General features: G+C 46.9%; 1 protein-coding gene across 1 annotated transcript in view; it reads left to right on the top strand.

The window, feature by feature from the left end:
• The first annotated feature begins 315 nt into the window (after positions 1-315).
• Positions 316-11243, top strand: part of LOC138471917 (ectonucleoside triphosphate diphosphohydrolase 8-like) — a 487786-nt gene continuing 476858 nt past the window's right edge. Inside the window, exon 1 of the mRNA XM_069609787.1 lies at positions 316-485. The gene's annotated coding sequence lies outside the window, so the exon portion shown is untranslated. The remainder of the gene's footprint in view (positions 486-11243) is intronic.

Genomic DNA, 11243 nt, shown 5'->3' with positions numbered 1-11243 from the left:
CAGCCCTAACAGCTTGCCAAGTCACCTGCCTGCCTGATAATAACACGGTATCCATACAGACACGTCCGCTCACGATGCACACCTCAAAACAGCCATTGGTTTATTTTTTCTTGAGGCGCAGGTTCTTGGCGAGAGACTGTCCTGTTGCAGGTGGCTGCCAAGCAGGGCTGGGAACACCAGCAACAGGACGCTGCACCAAAGACTGGCAGGAAGTTGGCGCCGAGTGCCACTAAAGACGTGAGCACCCGTCCAGGCCGGGTGAGCGGCTCTGCTTCCTGGGTCTCCAGCCCAAGGTAGTGGAAGGGCTTCCACCGTGCACTGATGGGAGGCGATTGTCTGAGTGGGCGGAGTGGGCCAGCTTTAAAACATACCTGGCTGGGCAGAGCCAAAGGCATTCCTGCTCTGCCCTGGCAGTGAGCGCACCTGGCTCCGATCAAAGTCTGAATAGCAGAATTGCAACAGCTGATCGGCGGAGGGAGGACGCAGTAAGTACAAACTAATGTTGGTAGTATAGCTCAGCGCGTTGATGCTCTGCGTAGGTCGAATTCTCAGCCTTTGATCCTAGCGAGGTTACAAGAAGAACGCCTTTTCTTCCACTTACGTTAACACGTGGAATGGCAGTGACGGGGTGCCCGCTGGACTTTGAACTGTTTCTGACACAGTTCTTATTGACTCACGTGCGGAGAGCTCAGGATGCTGCCCGCTGTTTACTGAAATGAAGGCGAGGGGTGGTGGGGGAGAGGTATCGAGCCAAGCAGATCGCGAGCCCTGGCAGACTGGTATATCCGTCTAGGTCTGCCAAATGGAACCCTGTGTCTTCTCGCACCAGAACCATTAATCCTGGGCAAGCGCCAGCTAACTGTGAGAATGCAAAGGAGCCGAGAGAAGCCGCCTGGCGCTACAGTGTACTCGGTCTCTTCCTTGGTGTAAGTTAATCACGTCCATCTGTTATCCAGTACCATCCATGAACTGATGTGTACCTCTCCGGAGGAAGGCACTGAGCTTTTGAGGCGGTCTACATGTCTGGAGTTGTTGAGGGTTGCAATCGTTCCCCTGCGCACACGCCTGTTCATTTTGAAACAGCTGGTTTGAGGGCTTGGAATGGCCTGTAGGGAGACAGGGCAATGCCCAAAGGGCCGTTTATTGGGATATTTTGGGAAAGTCTGATGACTGAGTGCACTAGTAGCGTAGAGCGATGTTAGTGGTCCAATGTGTTTTATAGTGTACAATTTGCCTAAAATATTTCCCATCTCCTAATGAAGCAATGTGTTGCTATACAATAGAAATCGCAATTGGAATGTGGGTGCCTCTCGTTGCAGGAGCCTGGGCCTGATTTTGGTTCCATTCAGGGGTGGACTGGCCCATAGGGAAATCTGGAGATTTCTCTGGAGAACTCTGGGGGCACCTTGGGCCTCTTGTTTGTGGTAACCTCCAAATGTTCTGATAGCAAAAGGGCTGGGATTGCTGAAAATGTGTAATATGGGGCCACTTTGATCATTATTTCCAGGCCCTCTTTTGGTTCCCAGTGCACTATTGGTTCCAGTCAGGCTCCAGCTAGTTTGTGTGTCTGCGATTTGTGATCGATGTAAGGCTTCGCTTTATCCTCTTTGATAATTGGTCCTTTGCTTGTGGGTGAGACGGACAAACTGAATGGTCTTAGTAGAGGTAACACTGTCTGGTAATGCCCTGTTAATTAATTTTCAGTGGTTTTATTGGGTGTTTTACCAAAACACACAAACACCCAGTATATATATTTGATATGCATTTATCACCATTTAAAATAGCGGTCTGCATCACTTGACTGTCCAGATGTTTTGGACTACAACTTCCATTAGACCTATCCAGCACAATAAATGGGGATGGCTAATGGGAGTTGAAGTCCAAAACATCTGGAGAGCCAAAGATTGCAGACTCCTGATTTAGAAATACAAAAAAGCATTTATAATTAGGAAAGTGGGAAATCGGTCACTTTGTCCAACCTCATACATAACATTTGCAAAATTAAAAAAAATGCATTCAGTGCAAAGGTGGTAAAAAGTTTGCAAAAATTGGTGGCGTGTTCTTCAAAAACTGGAAACTTACTGCGTAGGGTCAGCACGGGCACTTTTCCTGGGGCTGCTCTCTGCAAACTTAGGTAACCGCTTTCATCGAAATTGTTGAGAAAATCAGCAACAAGTGCTTATCTGCAGGATTTCCAGAGCAAATTAAGTTTAAAAGTCAAGTAATTAGTTTAACACTATATAGTACTGTTTTCAATGTACTTTGCCCGAAGAAATGGAGCAAACTACGTGAAAACTCTTTCCTTGAATTTTCCATTAGTTTTGCTCTTACAATTTAAGTTGGAAATTCATTTTGTGTGTTTTTTTCTTCCGAAAACGAATTGAAAACTCGAGTTTTCTCCCTAGGATGCTGATGAAACCCCCACAAACTACTGTACTTTTTTGGCAGGAACTTTTCTGCAAACGAAGTGAAAACTCTTCACTAGAGTACTGCACACATTTTGCTGATAACAAGCCCAGCACATTTTGCTTTTTGCGTGGGATTCATTTCCCAAAATTTTGCAAGTTAATTCATAATTTTGCAAAGTGAAACATTTGGAATTTCGTCCTATTGCAGCAGCACAAATTGAAGTTTGTACACGCCTATTTATAGTGTTCAAGCATAGGTGTAATCCACTTTTAAAAACTATTAAGAACATCAAGTCAACTTATTTAGAAGGAGACAGGCGAGAAAAGGGAAACAAGCATTGGCAAAGCCAACAGTTTGGACTTTGTGTAGGTATGGCATAGACATTTGCTAAGCACCAATATAAAGGTGCTTTCTGGCCATACAGCTGGAAATTGGATTGATTACCAGGGCATATGATTTCAGTACCTGGCAAAGGCATATCTAATATCTCAAGCCAAAACAGATGGCTTTGCCAATGCTTTTTTTAACAGCACTTCTGTGGAAGGGACAGATGTAAATCAAGTGACTGAAGGCACACTTGGTTAAGACTTTTTTATTCTATCAGAGCCCATATATATATATATATATATATATATATGCAATTAAGACATCATTTCACAGCAGATTGCTTACATAAACACTAGCAGGCAAAGGCTTGATTATTCTACTTGATAGAGCGAGCTCAAAGAGATCGCAGGGGAATTTGTTATGGGTGGGGAGGGGAAAGTAGTGGGTGGGTATGGCTATGGGCAGTCAATTGGTGGGTAAATAACCAAAGAACACCCACAAGCTTTGTGCCCCTCCTCACATGTAATGGGAGGATAGCTCAGGGGCAACATGCTCGCCTTGGGAGCAAGACGACGCAGAGCAACACAAGTTCGAGCACCGACTCAGTGCTTAGAAACCTCTGGGTATCAAGTGAAATATAAATTAGCAATCACATGCCCTCTTCCTCCTACCTATACTTCAACGCAATAGTTTTGGCTTCTAGGTGACGTTTAAGTGACACCTAATGGCCCAAACCAAAAAAGACTAAGCTGTCTCGGGTATCCCGGAGTCTGTGGCTCTGTTATGTTTTAGCATATGGGTGGTCTCCTGAATCACGTAGTGCTCTCCTTCAGAGTGCGATGCCGGGATGGGTCAGCCTGCCCCTGTCAGCCTCATGGGAGTGTACCTAGATCCTAGTGAGAAATGTGGGTTCCTGCAGGGCAGGGCAGTGGTGTGTGTGTGTGTGTGTGTGTCCCATTCAGTGCCTATGCACACCATCTCCCACACCACAAAATACTCCAGCATGTGCCTCGACTTTGTTTGTTGAAAAACACAAGAATGTGTTCCTGTTGGACATGTGTCATTGCAATTTAGAAAACCAACTTCACAACAATCAGAATAATAAAAAACCAACAATTTAGAGACATCCTCACAGAAAGTAAAATTCTTCAGCTTAAACTAATTTTCTAAACGGCTTTTATTCTTTCAAATTAATTGAGAAGATTGATCAATATCATTGAAATAGCTTCAGACAAATGATTTTTCAACAAGTTTTTGATGTTTGCATTAAATTAATTTATTTCATTATGTATTGTATGTCATATTTTGAATGTTTTCAAATGTTGTTATATGTTGAATAATCATTTATGTGAAGCTATTTGAATGATATTGATCAATCTTCTCAATTAATTTGAAAGAATGAAAGCTGTTTAGAAAATGAGTAAGCTAACGAATTTACTTTCAGTATGGATGTCCCTAAATTGTTGATTTTGTATTATTCAGATTTTTGTGAAATTGTTTTTCTAGATTGCTTTGACGCATGTCCAACAGGAACAGCTTCTTGTGTTGTTCCGTTTTTTTCCCAGTTCCTGTTTCACCAGGGCACTCTGTGTTTTTTTTCACGACGTTGTTTGGTGTCAGCGTGTGCCCCCCTGCATCAATACTGAAATAGTGGAAAACACACACGCGCAAGCTTCCCCTGTGACTGCGAGACACAGGGCTTCATCAGGACTATCTCTCCCAAAAGCAAGTGTCAAGGGTGATGATGTCCCTCTACCTAAGGCAGCCTCATCTCCCACACAGACATATACGTGTCCCTGCATGGGGTGGGGGTGGGGCGTAGATTCCCTCTCCCTTTATGTTATCTTATCACTTTGAGCCCTGGGTGCAACTCCTGTTATCCCTACTAGTAAAGCTATGTGCCCCTCTCTGTGCAGACCCTCCAGTCAGGCTCCCCTCGGGAAGGGAACCCTCTGCTCCAGGGGCTGATATGGCTCCCACCCAGACCCAGGCTCAGTATTGCATTTCATCGGGTATCTCATTGGCTCGGGCCAGCTGATGGCGTGAGGCGCGCGCACAGGTCCCATCTGTTTCCCTGTATTAGTCACCATCGATGATACAGCACCCAAGAGAAGCCTTTTGGAGGTATGTGCCATCCGGGGGCACAAATGGGACCTAGTGCCCCGCCTGTCCGTCCCTCAAGTGACCATGTGCACGCACTGTCTCCCCTCCCACATCAAAGGCAAATCCTCAAACAATTGCTCTCAAAAAGCTTCACGAAGCAAATATCCTTTATACGATACAGCATGAGAGCAGTGTTAGTGACCGCATCAAGGACTGGTTCACATAAAGGGCTGTAAATGGCTATGATTTGGTTTCTTTCCCCCGGGTGCCAACACTACAAGGGTAAGGGCTTAGATAACACCTTTCTTTATGTGTTTTGCAGGCACCTTCAATCGTTTACATCAGCATTCTTTTTTACTTGGATTCTATCCATTATATCCCTTTAAATGTCAAGCAACGCTTTGTAAATTGATCTAAGAATTATGAACTGAAAATAGGTTGATTAACTGGTTCAACTTCAACGTGCATTTAATTCGCCCTGGAAGGACACTTTATCATTCTGATCCTTTTGTTAAGGTTTTTTCACCATTCACATAAATCATAAATACATTCAAACAACATATTCTCTCTGCCCTCTCTCTCTCTCTCTCTCTCTCTCTCTCTCTCTCTCTCTCTCTCTCTCTCTCTCTCTTTCTCTCTGTCGCCTGTCGCTCTATCTCTCTCACCCTCTCTCTCTCCCCCTCTCTCACTTCCCCCTCTCTCTCTCCATCTCTCTCTCTCCCCCCTCCCTCGCTCTCTCTCCATCTCTCTCCCCCTCTCTCCCTCTCTCTCTCTTAAGCTCTTTCTCCCCCTCTCTCTCTCTTTCTCCCCGCTCTCTCTCTCCCCCTCTCACTCTCCCCCTCTTCCCCGTTCTCTATCTATCTCTTTCCCTCTCTCTCTCCCCCCTCTCTCTCTCTCTCTTTCTCCCCGCTCTCGCCCCTCTCAATCTCCCCCTCTCTCTCTTCCCCTTTCTCCATCTATCTCTTTCCCTCTCTCTCTCTCTCCCCCTCTCTCCCTCTCTCTCTCTTAATCTCTCTCTCTCCCCCCCTCTCTCTCTCTTTCTCCCCGCTCTCTCTCTCCCCCTCTCACTCTCCCCCTCTCTCTCTTCCCCTTTCTCTATCTCTTTCCCTCTCTCTCTCTCCCCCTCTCTCCCTCTCTCTCTTAATCTCTCTCTCTCTCCCCCTCTCTCTCTTTCTCCCCGCTCTCTCTCCCCCTCTCATTCTCCCCCTCTCTCTCTTCCCTTTTCTCTATCTATCTTTTTCCCTCTCTCTCTCTCTCCCCCTCTCTCTCACTCTCTCTCTGTCTACCTTGACCTCTCTCGATCTCTCGCATACGCCGAATCTTCTGCCTTTGCCTCTGTCCCTCTCCTCTCTCTTTCTTGCCTCCCTCGACCTCTCACTTTGTCCTCTTCTTCGCGCGCTCTCATTTCCTCATCGCCAGTCATCCACTACCTCCCCCTTTCCCCTCTGTCTTTGCCTTCCTCCACCTCTCTCTTTGTCCTCTCCCTCTCTTCTCTCTTCTCTTTTCTCTTGCTCACTTGGTATCAGGTAATATTATCCCCACCAAAAATATCGCCGTATATCGCTGTATATATGGTCTTCGCGAACGGCCATAGGTGATATTTTTAGTGGGGATAATATTATGGCTTTTTTGGGAGCGGTGGTTGCGGGGGTGTCCCCCGCTCCTTTTAAAATAATACAGGGGTTGTGGGGGTGTCCCCTGCAGGTTCGATGCCTTAATATCGCTGCAAAAATATGGCGATATTTCTGTATGGCGATATTTTTGCGGGGATATTAACACATGGAACCGCTCACTTTCCTTTCTCTCTCTATGGCGGAAGTTCGGACTCGCTGGAAACACACGCCAATCATTGTTGCTTTAAGTCGTGTTGCTAAGGAAGAGCACCCATCAAAGATCAGCTCACTATGCCTGTCACTCACTTTGAGAAATAGGTGAGCTCCCCCAATCCAGGACTGGCTCAGCTGCATTGACATTCTCCCGGAGACAGAGGAAGTCATGTACTCACCACCTCTCCTCCTTGGCATCTGTCTTACCTCTCATCCAGTGTGTCAGCACTCAAAATCCTCCATGGTTCAAAGTAAACAGCACTATTTTACATGTAAACAAACACACATGCACATTCAGTGAATCCCGGAACAACCACACAACCATGCCGAGATGTCTTACTCAGGTCTCTCTTTACACAAACCGCAGGAGAGTGTGACCTTCCTCTCCTCCGGCTGGGTTGGGTCATCCCAAGATAAGCCTTCTCCTACTAGGACATGGTGGCGCAAGGATCTGTTGGGCCAGAATTAATGCCTGTAGGGCCAACAATGGTGGTCCTTGGTAGCCCTCGGCTACTGGTGCTGTAAAAGACCCCCTGGAGGTTTTGCTGTAGCACTGCCCCTAAAGGGGGCATTCCCAGCCCCCACCTCGGAAATGACCAGTGCTACATGCTCAGCAACACTATAGATGTTGACACCGTATTAATGTGTTCCTTCACTTTCTTCAACCTTTCTTCATTTCCAGAGCGGAATCATGGTGCAGCATGACAAACCTTTCAGGCTCCATCCTTACAAGCCGCTTCTGCAGGCAGGGCTGAAATCTTCTGGTGGAATTCTCACTGCCTGGCCAGTTCAACATCAGTTTTCCTTCTCCCACAAATGTATCGCATGAACAGCACCTGCAGACCCGCTAGCTCCATTTCAAGAAAGGACAGGCTTCTGTGGATAACCCAAGCCTTATTCTCCCTTTACCACCGTAGGAGGCCTGTAGAACCAGTGAGACTGGCGCTTCCGAAGTGAGCAGGAGCGGCCCACCTCAGCTTTCACTTTCACTGTTTCAACACTTTTATTTAAAAAAGAAGCTGGTCCAGAATGGTTTCGTTTTAAAGTACAGGAAGTAGAGCTTGCTGCTCTTCAGTATCAGGTCTATGAAATGTTTGCATGAGCGGTATTGGAACCTCAGTGTGGGCCTCATCACGAGTTGGGTGGTAACACCAGCGGTATTACCGCCTGCGCTATTAGCTCTACCGTCAACCCCCCCGGCGCTATTAGCTCCGGATCACGGGTTTGGCGGAACGGTTAGTGCCCATTCCCCATTGGGCCCATTCAGGAATTCCTCATTCCCCATTGGGTCCAATGGGGAAAATTCGCTCTATTGCTGCTGGTGGATTTCCTGGTAATAGGGCCGAAAATCGGCAAATTTGCAGTGGATTTCACCCCAGCTCAGAGCTGGGGTAAAATCCGCCAAGGCCATGATCTGGCGGACCCTTAAATGCGGCGGTAATAACACTACTGCCGCATGCATTTAAGGGTTACCGCCAAACTCGTGATGAGGCATTTAACAGTGTATCTGACCTGCGTTTGAAAATGCACGTGCAGTGTTCTCACACCATTCATTCATTCATTCATTTTTGTAATTTGTATAGCACCTTTCACCATAATTATGGTCCCAAAGTGATGTTTGGTTGAATGGCCTCGGAGGAACCGGAGTCCACATTTGGGAGAATTGGGAGGAGCTATTATGTGTGTGTGCATTTCAGCCATTTAAGTTATTCAAGGGCGGCCAAGACCCTGCCAGTCACCCATGTTTGAATGGTGTGTGAATGGGCGCAGCAGAGATAAACTATGGACTAAAGGGGGAAGATTGTGTTTAAGGAGATAAAGAATTATGTGAAAAGCTACAGTTCGAATCGTTGTCCTTAAAAGTGGCTTCATTCTCAGGGCAGAGGTGTTGTGTAATAGTGTTTGTCTTGTATGTGAGTGCAGGGTGTGTGGAGTGAGCCTGTGCCTTCCACTAAGCTGCAAAGGTGCGGTGTGCGAGAGGACAAATGGGTTAGCTGTACAAACAACAATGCACTGATGTGGCCTCTCCAAGCCCAGCCACAGAAGCTTGCATTGCAAAAGCTTCCACTGAGCCTGGCCTGACTCTGCCTGTGGAGGAGTGGACTGCGCAGAGCGCGCTACAAAGCACTGAGCGCCTCACGGGTTGGTCATACTACAGGCAAGTTGACCGGACCTGCTGACTGCATGGTGATCCTGACTGATGAAAGAAGAGCCTTGGTGCCAATAGTGTGCCAATTGGGCTATTATTCTGCAAGAAAATGCCCATTTAGGATTTTGAATGGTTTCATTGGTCTACATTTTAATGCAGAGCGGGAGGTAAGGGCAAGAGGGAGAGGGGGCCTAAAATTAAAGGCGGCGGCTGTGGATTAGTCAGAATCACCTACGATTGGCATGACGAGCTCTTCATTTGCTTTTTGGCCCCATGGGTCGCGCTTTCAGATAAATTAATATGTGTTGTACTGTAAAAAAATGCCAGTACAACCAACACTAGGGGCAAAGTGTATTATTGAGGGTTGGCATCCATAATAACCTTTTAATCCAGTACTGTCCATTTTCGACTGGCTTTGGAAGCCTTGGAAAACTCTACTTTTCCCCTCGTTGTGCCAGATTTTTGCAAAGTTGGCACACACATTCCCTGACCTCTGAGAGGGCACCACTGCCAGTGGAATAACTTTGCTGAAAGTGTTGGGTGGGAACATGCCATCTAAATCAAAGGGGGCCCTGCCAAATGAGGGGGACAAATGGATGTGCCCCGAAACTTGAGTGTGGCTACAAACACCCTTGCCCCCCTTAAATTACAACCATGCCCACTGCAGTTTTAGACGGCATCCTTGCATAACCTAAGTGTGGTCGCTGTTTAAACAAGCATTGGCAACGCCAATAGTGTTGTCATTTACTGCTGTTCTTTTGCACTTATAGGCCCCAGGGTGCAAGGAGGAGAGTGCACGGTTTGAAAGGGGGATGCAATAAGGGGCGCAGGTGTGCAATAGAATGAGAAAGGGGAATAGAGCAAAGTAGAAAGTCATTGACAGGGTGCCATTGATGATGAGCAAGAGGAAATATGAGCGATAAAGGGTGAGAGTTAGAGGGTACGAAAAATAATGCAAGTGTGTGAGAGGAAGGATGAGAGGGCATGGGGAGAGGGGGGTAAGATGGGTGGGTGGGGAATAGAGGAGGTATGATGAGGTAGGGTGGGGGAATAAAGGGTGTAGGGTAGTTGGTGCTGGTAAAGAGAGGTGGTAGTGTCGAGTAAGGATAGAGGGGATAGGATGGGTGGTGGTAAAGGGGGGGGTAGGGTCCTTAAAATTCCATTAGTTGTTTTATATTCGATATAATCGCTGCATACTGAGCTGGACTTGCAAGAAGACCTGACTATGTGGGACATGGGTAGGAGGCGCATACCAATGTCCGAGCCTTGAGCATCCTAGATCTCGTCTGCACCCATCTCCGTCAGAGAGCAATGGTGGGCGCACCTCATGAGAACAGGCGGCTTTGCATTCCAAACATTGCTGCCAGAAGTTAGAGGCCAGCGGAAAGAAGGGCGGCTTTCAAGACCGCTACTGCAGATGACGTTTATTTATACTCATTCAATACCTCGGCCAAAACTATGGGAAAATACAAAGATTGGGCAATTCCAATTGGGGTTAACTTAAAAAAAAATACACGTGCCCCTTTCCGAGACAGGCACGGGTCGTACCTACAATTTCCTGAGCCGTAGTCGGGAGCGTTATCCATTTCGCCACTGGCCCCTATGGGTGACCATGTTCCAGTATTACCCTTTTCAAGCAAAAGGGAGCAAACACGTCAGTCCATCAGTTGAGGCTTCTATGGCGTGTTCCCCAGCTGCGCCTTAAATGCGCGTGTTGGGGGTGGGACTGGGCGACACCTCTCCTGCCACATGACACACTGGCTAAAAACAAACATGCTGTGTGTGTTAGTGTGGACAGGCAGGCAGCTTGCTGGCTATGTGTCCAGGGCTAGATAGAACATGCGAAAAACAGAAAAAAACGATGGACGCCGAAAGTAGTCAAAAAATAGCCAAGGTTTACGTGAAATAGCCCAAACTACCCCCAAAAAAGGCTAACCACTTCACAGCTGGGAAATGGGAAGCCCAGCCAACTTGCGTCTTACAAAGCTGCTGATTGGAGCAAATCTTGTTAGGGAGCTCCTCATTTGATAGTGCAGCGGAGGAGTTTGGTAAAAGAGATTTTAGTAGGTTGGCCATTTCATTCCATGGAATTGCTGGTTGCTATGCCAACCAAATGTTCTCAGCTCAGAGCCCCTTTTCCCTTTATCTATCTTTGTAATAATGGCTTTGGCAAATTTGTGACTTGCGCCACAAAAAAATCGCTAAAACCAAAAACTATGAACATGCGTCAGATTCCTTCAAAAGCGGTTGATGTTCCCACTTTTCCAAAGAAACTGGAACATCCCATTCCATATTTGACGGAGGGCCAGGTCCTTATCCCCTTTACCGTCAGCCACCACTGTCATACTGCTGCAGTTGTATGCGTTCATTTGAAGCCGTCCAGGCTCGTCTTATCAAACACATTGGCCCGTGCTGCTGTTTTACAGTCC

This window comes from Ambystoma mexicanum, chromosome 8, assembly GCF_040938575.1.
Source record: "Ambystoma mexicanum isolate Mex_15411 chromosome 8, UKY_AmexF1_1, whole genome shotgun sequence".
Taxonomy (NCBI): Eukaryota; Metazoa; Chordata; class Amphibia; order Caudata; family Ambystomatidae; genus Ambystoma; species Ambystoma mexicanum.
Note: the sequence above shows the minus strand (reverse complement) of the source record. Positions and strands in the feature narration are given on the sequence as shown.